Here is a 13,701-nt window from a genome sequence, read left to right as displayed (position 1 = left end):
CCTTTCAGTTGATATCGATACACGTGTTAAAAGCCTTGTGATGTTTTTCAGTTTTACCTAGAATAATGGAACAGACAGGGACACGCCCAGTATAGAGTGGTTATTTTCAATGACGGAAGTTTTGTATCCCGAAACGTCCGCTTGCCGGATAGCCTTTAGATCCTTGATATGGCTTCCGAGTCTTTGCTGCAGAACGTTTAGGTTTTTTGGCTCAGTTTTGCTTTAACAAGTATCAATCTGCACCGTTTATTGGTTTTACAGTTCGAAAGTCAAAAGTAAGGTTTACCGACTACTCTCTGGAAGTCGACTAAGCGACCAACTCGAAAACCTAAAATACTATTAAGCTCCTTTGGTCACTGCACACGCATTTCACCTTTGATGACTTATGTAGTTTTATTGTTTTATTTTTTCTTACTTTCTCAATGTATTGTAATGAAATAGTGCAAAAAATAAAAAATCTGAATCTGAATCTGATTACCGACGTCCTTAAATCTACATATCCCATCTGCCAGCCAGTGCCATAAGCCTCTCGCTCCATTATTCCTCTTGGTTTTATATTACTCAGAGACAGAAACGCAAATGAGCGTCACTAATTTCCATTTTGGAAATTTTTTGCCAAATTAAAAACGCGCATGGGAAATGGAAATAGAATTGTAGGAAAAATGTACTTAGAAAAATTCACCTTGTTTCTTGCTACGCTTGGATAGATTATGAATGTTGTTAACAATGGCCACAAGATACTCCTGTCGTATAAGATTTCTTCAGTAAAAAATCACAGATTTTTCCGCTTAAACATTTCTACTTGGCCTGCAAACAGCAAAAGTCATTGCAATAGAAACAAAAAAAGGTGAAAATATTTAGAACATGATGAAATGGTCGTTTCCAATTCTGAATTACTGAGAATGTTAAGAAAAAAAGGCGCAGAGTAAATTTACTATAATTAAACTTAAAAGCGTATGCGGGTCTCGTATTAGTAAGTCAGAAAATCGATCAAATTTTGCTTCCGACCAACAATAAGACAGAGCTTAGAAACGTGTTAAATCAGATCAGAAATTTGTCGTTATATTTGCCGTAAGATCCCCGTACTGTTCCATTATTTTTCTTGGTTTTACTCAGGGACAAAAACGCACATAACGTCACTAATTTTCATTTTGGAAATTTTTTGGCAAATTTCTCGAGCAATGAGAATGAGAAAAAGCGAAACTACAACCAGCGAGTTATTGATGTCGGGCATCGCACCTTCCGTAGTGCTTTCGTGTTCTCACCATATTGCTGGCAGAGAAGCGAAACGATTTCTTACTGAACTAGCTATAAAAACAAAGGAAGTGTAGCATCAATCGTAATTCATTTGCTAAGAGAAAAACCGTATCTTTAAACTTATTAAGATCAGCAGTTTTATGTGTAAGTTAAGAGCATCCAGAACAGTTAAACACCAGTTAAACACTGACATTAGCGGGGAAAAAATCACAGATGTGATCGGAAAAGTAAAGTAGGCACGTTTTTTTAAACATTGAATAGATAGAGAATAATACATGGTCGCGCGGAGATATGGAATTTATCTTCGAGTGTTCACATCGATATCGAACGAGTGAGCGCAGCGAACGAGTGAGATATCGAATGTGAACACGAGAAGATAAATTCCATATCTCCAAGCGTCCATCTATTATTCTGTTTATTATATAAACATACTGATGACGGCGTTTTTGATGATTTTCCGAAGATTTCCGACCACCTTCCGAAGATTTCCGAAGATTTTTCAAATTGTCCCGAAGACCAGACGAACGTTCCCGAACATTTTCCGAAAATTACCGAAGATGTCCGAAGATGTCCGAAGATTTCCGAAGATTGCCGAGCACTTTCGAGGAAGACCCGAAGATGTTTCGATGATACACCAACGACAGTTAAGTACAATTTAAGAGACAAACCTGATGTCAGTGAAATTATCGATATCTTCACATGTAAAAATATCGTATTTTTACGTGTGTTCAGATACCACATTTCTCGGTGGTAGAAATCCTTGTAAAACACTGCAGTTTATATAATAAAGTATTTTTAACCCCACCTTAGGACTTATTATATATATTCCACAACAGTTCTTTATCACACCCAAGAATGGTTTTATACCAACGAGAGAAAATGGATCATTCTCTCTTGTTTTCTTTGGCATTTTTAGCCCAATTTAAATCGTGGGAAATCGAAACAAAATTGCAGGAAAAATCAGCTTTGAAAAACTGACCTTGTATATGTTTCGCACCGCGAGTTTGGATGCTATTGGATTTAAAGTAACCTGTTATCAGGCCCAATTTTAGCACTTCTCATACATTCTCTCTTACGTAGTGCCGCTGAATGTTATTTACAAACTAAGAGAAAAGAAAACAGAGCCTGATCTCAGGTTAGATTTCAAGTTATACTAGGAAGAATACTACGCTGCTAGCAGAGTCGCGTGGCGTTATCTCCAAAAAGAAAATCGGAAAGGAGGAAGCGACTCTGCCGACAACTTCAAAGTCTTATGATTTGCCGATCATCCCGCGATTTGGATGAGTCAGACAAATTTCATATACCGTATTAGAAACAAGTGTATCCGGCGCAGAACCTTGCGCATCTCGGGGGAGGAGGCCGGAAAAATGTTAGGGATGGGAAGGCGACAGAGAAATAGAGTAAACGTTGTCAGGTTTAGCAGCAAACTCGTTTGGTTGAAGGCGGGAGGGTATCAAGATTTTTTTTTTATATTAGTTGCCAGAACTGTTTATACTACAAAATATTGCGATTTTAAGAAGTGATCATCACATACAAATTCACATTAGATTTCGGATTGAAGATTCCCGAAACGTTTTAATTTGGTATTCACAAATCTGTCTGATCCGGACTGCACGATATGAATCCGAAAAATCAGCTTTGTGTAATTTTTAAAGCAGAACGTTTCTGTTCTAGCCATGTCTCCCCTTTCGGCGGCTCACACACATTGAGCATCTCCCCGAGCGTGCGCCACATTGAAGTTTAGGTGCCCTAAATTCCAATCTTCACTTCTGCATTTACCTCCCAGGGGGGCTACTCCGGGGAATTCTTGGTGGGGGTGTGCCGCCCGCTTCACCATATCTTGACGCTATTTCAGACCAAAAAATTTCCTTTTCCATATATATACCCGTTTTCAGACCTGGACTTAAGGCAGAAATTATGTCATCTTTACTTATAGATTTGAGCGCAAACAATAAAAGTCAAATCCATTTCAAATTCGCATATTTCTCTTTCTTTCTTATTTGGAACTGAAATGATAAATACTTTCAGAAACACTTTTGAAGGCAAATCTACAGCGACAAACCAGTGAGGGTCCGCCGGATCTTAAGTAGACCTGGATCAGTAAAATCTTGAGTAACCAAATTTTAAATTTTATTATTATTCATTCAAAATATCTCCCCAATTCTGATTGGCTAAAAGCATACGCGTAATTCACCATAACCAGTTACTGATGACCAAATTTGGAAGAATTTTGTGTTTAACGAGGAAATGACGTCAAAAATGCAGCCTTCAACAGGTTAATGCATCGTTAACCGAGAAGACCTGGGGACGAGATTGAGTTGTTTTCCTTGTAAAAACCAAAATGGCGGACACTTCACTCGTTTCAAGAGTAAGAACTACAGCTGGAACTAGGCGAAATAATGGCTAAAAACATAGCAAAACCAGCAAGAAGACAACTCGGAGGGCGACATCTGCTATTTGGAGAATATTTGCGGAGCTGAACAAACCTAAACGTAAACTATCGAAGAGAAACTTAACAACGATGCAAGTAAGCTTGTTTTAGCTATGTTTTTAAACTAGGAATTATTATTGAATTCGGCTTTCGTATCATATGAAGAATTATGGAGCTCTCGGAGGGTGTTATCCGCCTCGGCCGATAACACCCTCCTCGATCTCCGTAGGTCTTCATAAAATACTCAGCCTCATTCATTAATTGTTAAATAATGGAAAAATAATAATTCACCACTTTATTTTTGTTTTATTTATTTATTTCTTCTATCACTCACGCCGTAAGGACTTCTGTAGTTCCCTTCCTAATAACAATTAGCTAGTTAAGTAAAGTAAAAATATTAAAGTTTGTTTTGGCTTACGAACAAACCTTTCATAAGTAATTTTTTCAAGTCTTTGCCTTTACGGGAGTTTGGACACGCATTAGTCATGCTGCAGGACCAGGACCAATTTAGTCTCAGATTGGTCAAAATTTTGACAGGTGAATTATAACAAGTGAATTATTATAGGTGAATCATTCCGGTTTTTTTAAGAGCCAACGTGTCAGAAATTCGCTTCACACTGCCGCGACCAGCGAGCGAGACGTCGTATCGCTGGTTTGGCTGAGCCAATCACATCATTATAGGAATATCCAATCACAATGCAGCAATGGTGCGTGATCTGAGAAAAGGTAGCCTCCTACACAGACGTTCTTAGAGGTTCATCACGCGTTCCTGCCCCACTAACGTCGTGAGTGGGGCAGGTAGGAGGCTAGGGAAAAGGTGGCGCATTCTCAATTTCGATGACTATTCCAGAGCCTGGAACAGGCAAGCGTTAAAGCCAATGACCAATAAACTGTTACTTAACTTTTTCTGTTACTGTCTTTTTGAACTAACTAACAAAAACCTCAGTTAAGATTATTACTGCTGACCGAAATCACAGCGCACTTGTTCCTGTGTTGTCATGTAATTTTGTCCATGCTTATGCTTCTACCTATGACGTGTTGTCGCTGCATATCAAAATGTGGACGACAATGACAAACTAACTTTTGTGGTATGATTATCCAAAAAAAACTTTGAATTTCATGTCTCTGTCACTGGCTTCATTTTCTCTTGATCGCGATTAATGAATTATTCTGTTGACGTCGTGTCCTTCAAACGAAGAGCCTCATTTTTGTTTTTGCTTTTGTTTTTTTTTTTAGTGTGTTCGTTATGACGTGGCCAGTTAGGATGGCAAAAGACAAAAGTCGTTTACCAGACGACATCTATGCCATTTCGGCGTTCAGATTCGAGGATTTTATTAAATATCAGATTTTAACAAAGAGCATGTACTGTAATTATTCATTATGTTAAATAATTTGCCAAGTTTTGCTTGATTTTTAGAATCTACACAACTTTTTCGCTCCGGGTAGGGATAAGTAGAAAGGAAATTCCTCCCCACTTCCCTAGAGAGTTTTGTCTCCTATTTTTTCAAAAGGCTTTAGAAATGATTGACAAATTAGAATCTGTCAACTGAGCACATGTTTGGCATACGATAATACTTGGACTGGACTGGATTGGTAAAACATGGACTGGATCAATAAAACATGGATTGATAAAACATGGATTAAGAAAATATGGATTAATAAAACATGGTTGATAGAATATGGATTAATAAAACATGGATTGATGGAACCCTCTCAAACTCTCTCACACCGCTAGGATATGTCCGTGACCTCGCACCACTGCAACCTAGTCAGATACTAACATACCCGTTCAGCCCAAAACAAGCGTTTTTGACCATAAAGAAAACACATCTCAAAACGGACAAAGCGACACTTATGAAACATTGCTTTATGACCAGATAAGAAAGGGATTTTTTTTCCTAGGTTTTATAGGATATGAATATGACAAACATGACTTAGGTACGGATGTTCCAGTAGCTCCTGCTTTCCGTCACGCAACATTTCCGGTCGGTAATGAAATTAAATGTTTTATCTTACGTTTTATCGAAAGGGTCATTTCATTTTGTCAACAATAAAAGTCTTAAAGTATTTCGTATAAAATAGACAGTTTCATTATTCAAACCGTCAAAGGACATGAAAAAATGTTGTCTTTTGACCATAAGCAGGCCAAACGAAACGTGCCATACTTCGTTGAGCCAAAACGCTCGTCGTAGCGTGCCAAATTAATAGGGACCTTAAGATACCCTGGGCGCGGCGGTAAAGAGAACGGAGAAAGCCTGGAGCGAGGACGCCGCCACCTTCGCGGGAAAAACAAATTAAGATTGAGCAGGTTGGGTTGAGTGCTCGCCTGACGAGAGAGGATAAAGTAATGCTTTCGTGTTTTAATTCCATAAGTCGTGAAGTCTTGCTTGATTGATACCTTAACGATCTTTTATTAGAAGAAAAATTTGTGCTGCCGGCTATTACTCCAGTTTCTCTAAAAAAAAAGCCGAATTTCTTCGAGGGAAACTTGAGGGTATGATCGGAGTTCAGTTTATCAGCTATTTGTTGCCAGACTTTTTCGCTTTCCGTTGTTCTAGATCTTGCTTTAAAACGATATGATATCGCTCCATCGCTGAACTGAAAGTGAACAGAATAAAATTATAAAAGTTAATAAATGAACCATGGCGTCTTGTTCAAGATCTCAATTTTCTCTGACATGTTCAAGTTTATTACAAGCCTAGATTTTTTGTTTTTCAACAATTTTTATTCGGCTTCTTGTCTCTTAAAGTTTTCAAATACTATCCTAAAGCGAGAACGTTGTCCCCTTAAAAACAAGCAGTTATAGTGTTACATTTGTGTCGAAAGACTCAGCACTTTCATTCTCAGTTGCCGCCAAAACACTGAACCCAAAAGGCTTGATAGCAAAAAAATAAGAGGCAATCTTGAGAGAACACCTCACTAAAAACACTTAAATGTGTCTCATTAAGTAAAACGGGTCGAAAATCCTGTACGAAAAGCAATTTCTGCACTGAAAAAAAAAAAACCAACTCACCGTTTTACGAGGCGGCCAAATTTCTAGTTTTCACCGTCGCGAAAGTCAGGTCGACGCTGTAGCATTAAGCTAATTAGTTCCAAGAATTGCACATTTCACTTCCGGTTGACGTCCTCCTCGGCCGCGTCCAGAGTATCTTAAGGTCCCTAATGCCGAATTTAGAAGGTTTACCTGTATGACCATATAATGAGTAAAAAGCAAAAAGAAAAGAAAAGAAATAAACTAGAAGATGTGCCGAATTACGTCAAAAGTAAGGGAAAACAAATCTGTGTGTTCAGCAAGATGGAAAGAAGCTAGAGTTTAGAATTTCGCGGTTTTAATTCTCGCGTTATCATGGTTACATCAAGGTATTAAATCATCTTTCTTTTATATATATATATATATATATATATATATATATATATATATATATATATATATTTCGAAGAGCGCACTGGTTTAATTTTTGTTTTTGTTTTAAGGCTATTTTTTGACATATCTCCCATTCCACCCAGTGCATCTCATTCCATAATTTAGCAACAATTGGGACGGCTAATGTCTCAGTTATTCACGACTCTTTTAATTTTTGATAAACATTGTTTTTGGAGGATGATAAATGCGAATAAATGAATGGGCAGATGATTAACCAAGTTCAATGTAGGAGGATATATATAACAACTATACTACAAATGTCAAGCTTGTACATCGTGACTGCGTGAGCTACAAACCACGGGACAAGTTGGTGCCACAATTCTTAAGGCTTTGCTACATAAGTTCTCCATTTGCAGACACTACAATTTCACCTAATATTGTGCCAGTTGAATGTACTTTCAAAATGAATTTCCAGCGTGGTTGATATCCCATGGCTTTGGCTAGTATGTTGGGCTCGATGTATTGACCAAAAAACGAAAAATGCTCTCTCAAATCATATTTTGATTCAAAGCCATAACCTATGAGTTTAATTTTCTGGGGTTTATTGGCATAGTGATTCAATCCAAGATTTTCCTTTTCTACTTCGGTTGTCGGTCCATAGTAGACGCGGGCAATCACCTTCCATTCATAGCTATCCGACTCTGAAATTCTTTTTAGCATTTCGTCAACATCTTCTCCTTTCGTTTGGAGATCCCTTGCCAGGTCTTTTATAAACTTGTTCCGGTTAGAATGTATAACCATGGGGCTACTTTGTCGGTTGGCAGCAGTTGCCACGAAAACGTCACATCCGCCGAGATTATCAGTGAAAAACCAAGGAGCCACACGCGGATTCAGTATGGTGTACGAGTCCTCGTTCGGAAAGAAAGGGAGAGCTACTGCTTGGAGTGTCAAAATGTTCTTACACAGATCAAAGCCAGGTGGGATTTCGTCCACGGTTTTTGAAATCACACTCACTATTAAACTGGATTTCCACTCCTCGGTCACGGCAAAACAAGTCGTTTCTTCAAAATTGCAGTGTATTCCGGATCCAATATCGGGCCGCGGTTTACATTTTGCCTTCATATCATTACTCCAGCAATGGCCTGAGACTGGTGCTATGAAGATAGATTTTTTTGGCGCCATCAGTTTTTCAAGCTCTCCCAGTGTAAGTTTTAGGTTGTCTTTTGGACAAGTTGGCTTACTAAATAGCCATCTCCTATTGAGATGTTGGTTACCCATGACGTATGCCAGAGATGCGAAAGAGAAGATTATCAAACACAAAACGTTCTTCATCTTAGAATTCGACAGATCTCGACAAATTCGACATATTCGACAAATACAAACGGGTCCCTTGCCCTCTGGGTGAAAAAATGTTGCTAACACCGCGGTATATAGCTTCTTTATGAGTCAGGTAACTCTGATCTCTAATCTCTTTAAAATTAGCACTATGCGTTAGGTGACGTAAGGTTTGATTATCTTGTGGCAAATGTGACTATTTTTCAGTAACCTGTTCAAGCATTTACTTCTACCCATAGCTATTCTTCCGGCAAAGTTCGGTGAACTATGGATTTTCATAAAAAGAAAAAAAAAACATTGCAATTCGAGTAAAGTCAACGCAAATTCTATCAAAAGAGAAGGAATGCCAAGCATTGTCTCTAGGTAGAGCTCTACTGCTCAATAAAGGGGTAAGGTAAAACTTGAACCATTGTGTTTCCGCTAATGGCATTTAACAATGAAAATGGTGAAAGACGATCCTCGTGAAATTATGTTTTTAATTATTAAAATGGTCATTCCGGCCCTTTTTACTACAGTTTTCGCATGTTTATTATCATTATTATTATTATTATGCAGTCACTCTCTCTATGACGGACAGCTTTGGGTCCAGCACTACGTGTCGGCTTCTTAGAAGGATGTCCGTCTTTAACCTTTTACTGCCAGAGTGTTTGATGGAGTTTTGTAAGATGACTCAACTTTTGAGTCTGAGGGCGAAATCCTATGATTGGACCATTCAAATGAAAGCTCTCTGTCTGCCTGTACCTACACATGGTGCTATTTGTTATTCAAAATTTCACAAAAATGCTTTTGGCCAAATTTGGCATTGAAAGGATTAAAGAGACTCAAATACAGTGTATAAGGAGTAAATGTCCGTTGAGAGAGAGAGTCGACTGAAAAAAACCTTAAAACGCCTTTCAGCCAGACAACTCGGAGGAAGCGTGTTTCACTTTTACAAGAGAAAAAGTTTAATTTAGACAAAAATCTTCGTATTGTTTAGAAAAAAAGGGGAAAGGAAAAAAACTAGGAAAGAAAACATGACAATTGTCATTTCTAATGTCTATAATGAAATGAATTCGTGCCCAAACCAGTTTCTCTGTTCGTGCTTCATGGATTATTGAGCAGATTAGCTCTGACAAAAATTCGGAAGTTGCTTTATGAGACTTTTTTCACACTCCTAAAGCCAGTATCTCTTGTGGCCGCTGTAGTGTAAGCTAGCTGCAGGCGTCCGACATCTGGTCTATTTCGGTTCTGTTTAATTTCTTTTTTGGCCTCCTGTTTCGATTAGGGAAAAGCAAGCGAGAAACCGAAGCAAAAGAACATGAATCTTGACTCCCTCACGCGGCTTTTTACGGAGTGATGTTATATTCTATTCAGTTGATATCAATACATATGTTGAAAGCCTTGTGATGTTTCTCAGTTTTATCAAGAATAATGGGACAGACAGGAACACGCTCACTTTAGATATTGTAAATTTTAGACAAGTTATTTTTAAAGACGAAAGATTTGTCACGGTATCCCGAGAAGTCCGCTTCCTTAATAGTGTTTATTTATGGCTTCCGTGCCTTTACTGTAGAATGCAATGACGGATCCAGGAAAGGGGGCCGGGGGGGAGGAGGTGGAGGGCGGAATTACCTTGATTTTAGACCAAAGGGCCGCAAATTTTTTTCTTTGAAATCGAAATTTGCCAAATCAAAAACGTTCATGGGAAAGCAAAATAACATTGTAGAGAAAAATGTAATTAGAAAAATTAACCTTGTTTCTTGCCACGCTTGAATAGATTGTAAACTGTTAACACTGGCCACAAGATACTCCTGTCGCTATAAGGTTTCTTCAGTAATAAGTGGCCTGCAAACAGCAAAAGTCATTACAATAGAAACCAAAACACTCAAGTGAAAATATTTAGAACATGGTGAAATAGTCGTTTCCTGTTCTGAATTACCGAGAATAATAAGGAAAAAAAGACGCAGAGTATTTTTATTATAATTAAACTTAAAAGCGTATGCGGGCTAAGTATTACGTAATAAGTCAGAAGATCGATCAATTTTGCAGCTTTCACTGCACTTGGTGCCCAGGCACGGTCGGCCCAAGTACGGTACTCGCTGAGCACTAACGTGAACACACCCTGTTTTCAGGTACCCACGATAGAATTCGGGCTCAAAAATGGGTACCGGATCCCTCTGTGCACACAATTTTTGTAAGTTCCGGGCAGTCCACTGCTTTGTTCTCGCTGCTAAGCTCATGTTTCATTAAGGCCATTTATACGAGGAAAAATAAGACGCGTCTTACATAAGACGTGTCTTACATAAGACGCGTCTTAAATAAGACGCGAACTTTCCTTATAAACGGCACATTTCGTCTAAAATAAGACCCGACTTAGCTAAGACGCGTCTTAGCTAAGACGAGAAAAACTTCGTATAAATGACCTTCGCCTCTTACATAAGACGCGAACGCATGGTACGCATGCGTTAATTTTTGGCGGGAAAATTTTCGCGCCTTGTTGGTTGCCGTTGCTACGGGCAACATTCCCATGAAAACGAGTCAAGAACAGAAATAAGACGCGAACCATTTATACGAGCTGTTCTCGTCTTAGATAAGACATGCTCGTATAAACGGTACAGTTCGCGTCTTATTTTAGACGCGTCTTATGTAAGACGCGTCTTATTTTTCCTCGTATAAATGGCCCTAATATCGCGTCTGATGGGGCGTAACTATTCTACACAGTCACACAGTATAGGGTACTCAAAGTGTGAACACAACACTATGTGCCGATACCCAGGCACTTGTTCCCTTGCACCAAGTGTGAACAACTCCACAGAAAGGAAGTCCGCACATCTGAAACAAAACAACAAGGAAGAAAAAGAAATAACGCCTCTTTAATGACACATACCAGCCCTTGGTGTCAACTATAAAAGAAGCTTCAATGAAAAATTGGAATCTCATACAAAACCAGTCACTACTTTGCCAAATTTTTAAAAGAACCACCTATTATTTCCTACAAGAAAGGAAAATCATGGCAAAGGACATGCTTGTTAGAGCCAAAATATTAAAGGTTAATACATAGTTTTTCACACAGGTATAGGACTCTTTTGTAAATCACTTATCAGTGAAATTGATATCCTCAATAAAGATTATTATTATTAGTAGTAGTAGTGGTAGTAGTATAGATGTGCAGCCTGTCAGCTCTTGCAGTTTTTCACTAGGGCGTTTTCCTCTGTGTCTAATTAGTCTTTCTTTTAATTAGCCCTGTAATCAACAGGGAAACCAAGTTCGCATTTACAATAAAAGTTGAGTGATTTTATCAGTACTATATTGGTAAACAAGGGTGAAATAAACGATCATGTTGCATATTAAACAAACCAGAGTTAATGAAGTTTAAGGGCAATTAAATGATGCATCCCTACAAGTTTTACACGTTTAATAGGGATCAAAGTCTTAAAACTGGGGAAAAACATGACAAATATTAATAATTAACATGCATTTTATTTACAACCGTCAAAGATCGAGAATTTTAACCGATTACCGACAAAGTAACTGAATTTTAACCGACAACCGGCACGTTGACCCTTCATTCAGACCCTCAAGGGGGTAGAGGTAGCAAAGACACTAGACACACTATGCATCGTCTGCAGAAAACACGTGGTCTTGGCAGCTAGAGGAATAGGAAGGAGAACCAAGACACGCCTATTGAAGACTTTAGTTTGACCGGTCCTGCTAATGGTTGTGAAACTTGGAAGAGCACCAGGAACGATGAACGGAAGATAAATAGCTTCCAGTGCCAGTACTTGAGACGGATACTGCGGATTAGATGGCAGCAGAGAATGACAAACAAGAGAGTGGCTGAGATCAATGAGATAAGCTATGAGGTGCGACGAAAAAGGTGGAACAGGCTAGGTCACATACTAAGGAAGGAGGGTGAGAACGACTGCTTTACAGCATTAGGATGGATTCCTGAAGGTCGGAGGACGAGAGGAAGAGCCAAAAAATTACGTGGAGAGGGACAATAGAGAAAGAGCGAGACAAAGCTGGGTGGAAGAGCTGGGAAGTAGCCAAACTGGTTGCACAAGACAGAAAGTGTTGGTCGGATGAGACTTGATGGTGATGGTGAAACACCGACATTAGCGGGGCAGAAATCACAAATGTGATCGGAAAAGTAAAGTAGGCACGTTTTCTTTAAGCATTGAATAGAGTATTTTTAACCCCACCTTAGGACTTATTATATATATTCCACAACAGTTCTTTATCTATGATTGTATACATCATTTCGAATTGAAATATCTCCGGAACGTTTTTAGCGCACTTCTGCATTTGCCTCCCGGGAGAGGGGTACTCCTGGGAATTCTTAGTGGGGGTAAAACGCCCGGTTCTCCAAATCCTTATCCGGCCTATTTCAGACCAAAAAATGTCCTTTTCCACACTCGTGTCCAGACCAGACCTCTAAAATCCATACCCGTTTTTAGACCTAAACTTTAGGCAGAAATTATGTCATCATGACTTAGATTAGAACTCAAACAATAGAAGTCAAAGCCATTTCAAATTCGCATATTTCTATTTTTGAAATGATAAATACCTTCATACACACCCATAGTTCCCTCGAGAACCACACCCGATTCCAGCTAGACCAAAAAGGGCAAAGTGTATGCCCCTTTTTAGACCAAAATGGCCCAAAAACCATACCATTTTGGGGCGGCACGTACCTATATGATTTATATACATCACTATTATAGGAATATCCAATCACATTGCGGCAATCGTGCGTGATCTGGAAAAAAAGGTGGCGCATTCTCAATTTCTCGGACCTGACTATCTGAGAGCCTGGAACAGGCAAGCGTTAAAGCGAATGACCTGAATTAACTGTTACTTAACTCTTTGTGGTATATCCAAAATTAATTTTGAATTCCATGTCTTTGTCACTTCATCTCCTGCTAATCGCGATCAATTGATTATTCTTTTGACTTCGTGTCAATTCAAACGAAGATCCTTATTTTTGTTTTGACACCTATACCATTTCGGCAATCAGATTCGAGGATTTTATTGAGTATAAGATTTTAACAGCTAGAGAGCATACAGATGAAATTATTCATATATTAAAGAATTTGCCAATTTTTGCTTGATTTTTAGAATCTACACAACTTTCCCTTGTTGAGAAACCCTAAATTCAGCTGTATCACCATTTTTCTCTCCCTTACTAATAAATCTCCATGATGTTAAGTCAGATCTATAATGACCAATAAAATGGTAGAGCTGTTCGCCAGATGGTGAGACTTCGTTGTAAGAAATTAAAAGTTTAACTTCCGGATGGCTTTGAAAGTATTGATCCAAATGTTGATCGACCGCT

This window comes from Porites lutea, chromosome 2 (genome assembly GCF_958299795.1).
Source record: "Porites lutea chromosome 2, jaPorLute2.1, whole genome shotgun sequence".
NCBI classification, from domain to species: domain Eukaryota; kingdom Metazoa; phylum Cnidaria; class Anthozoa; order Scleractinia; family Poritidae; genus Porites; species Porites lutea.
Note: the sequence above shows the minus strand (reverse complement) of the source record.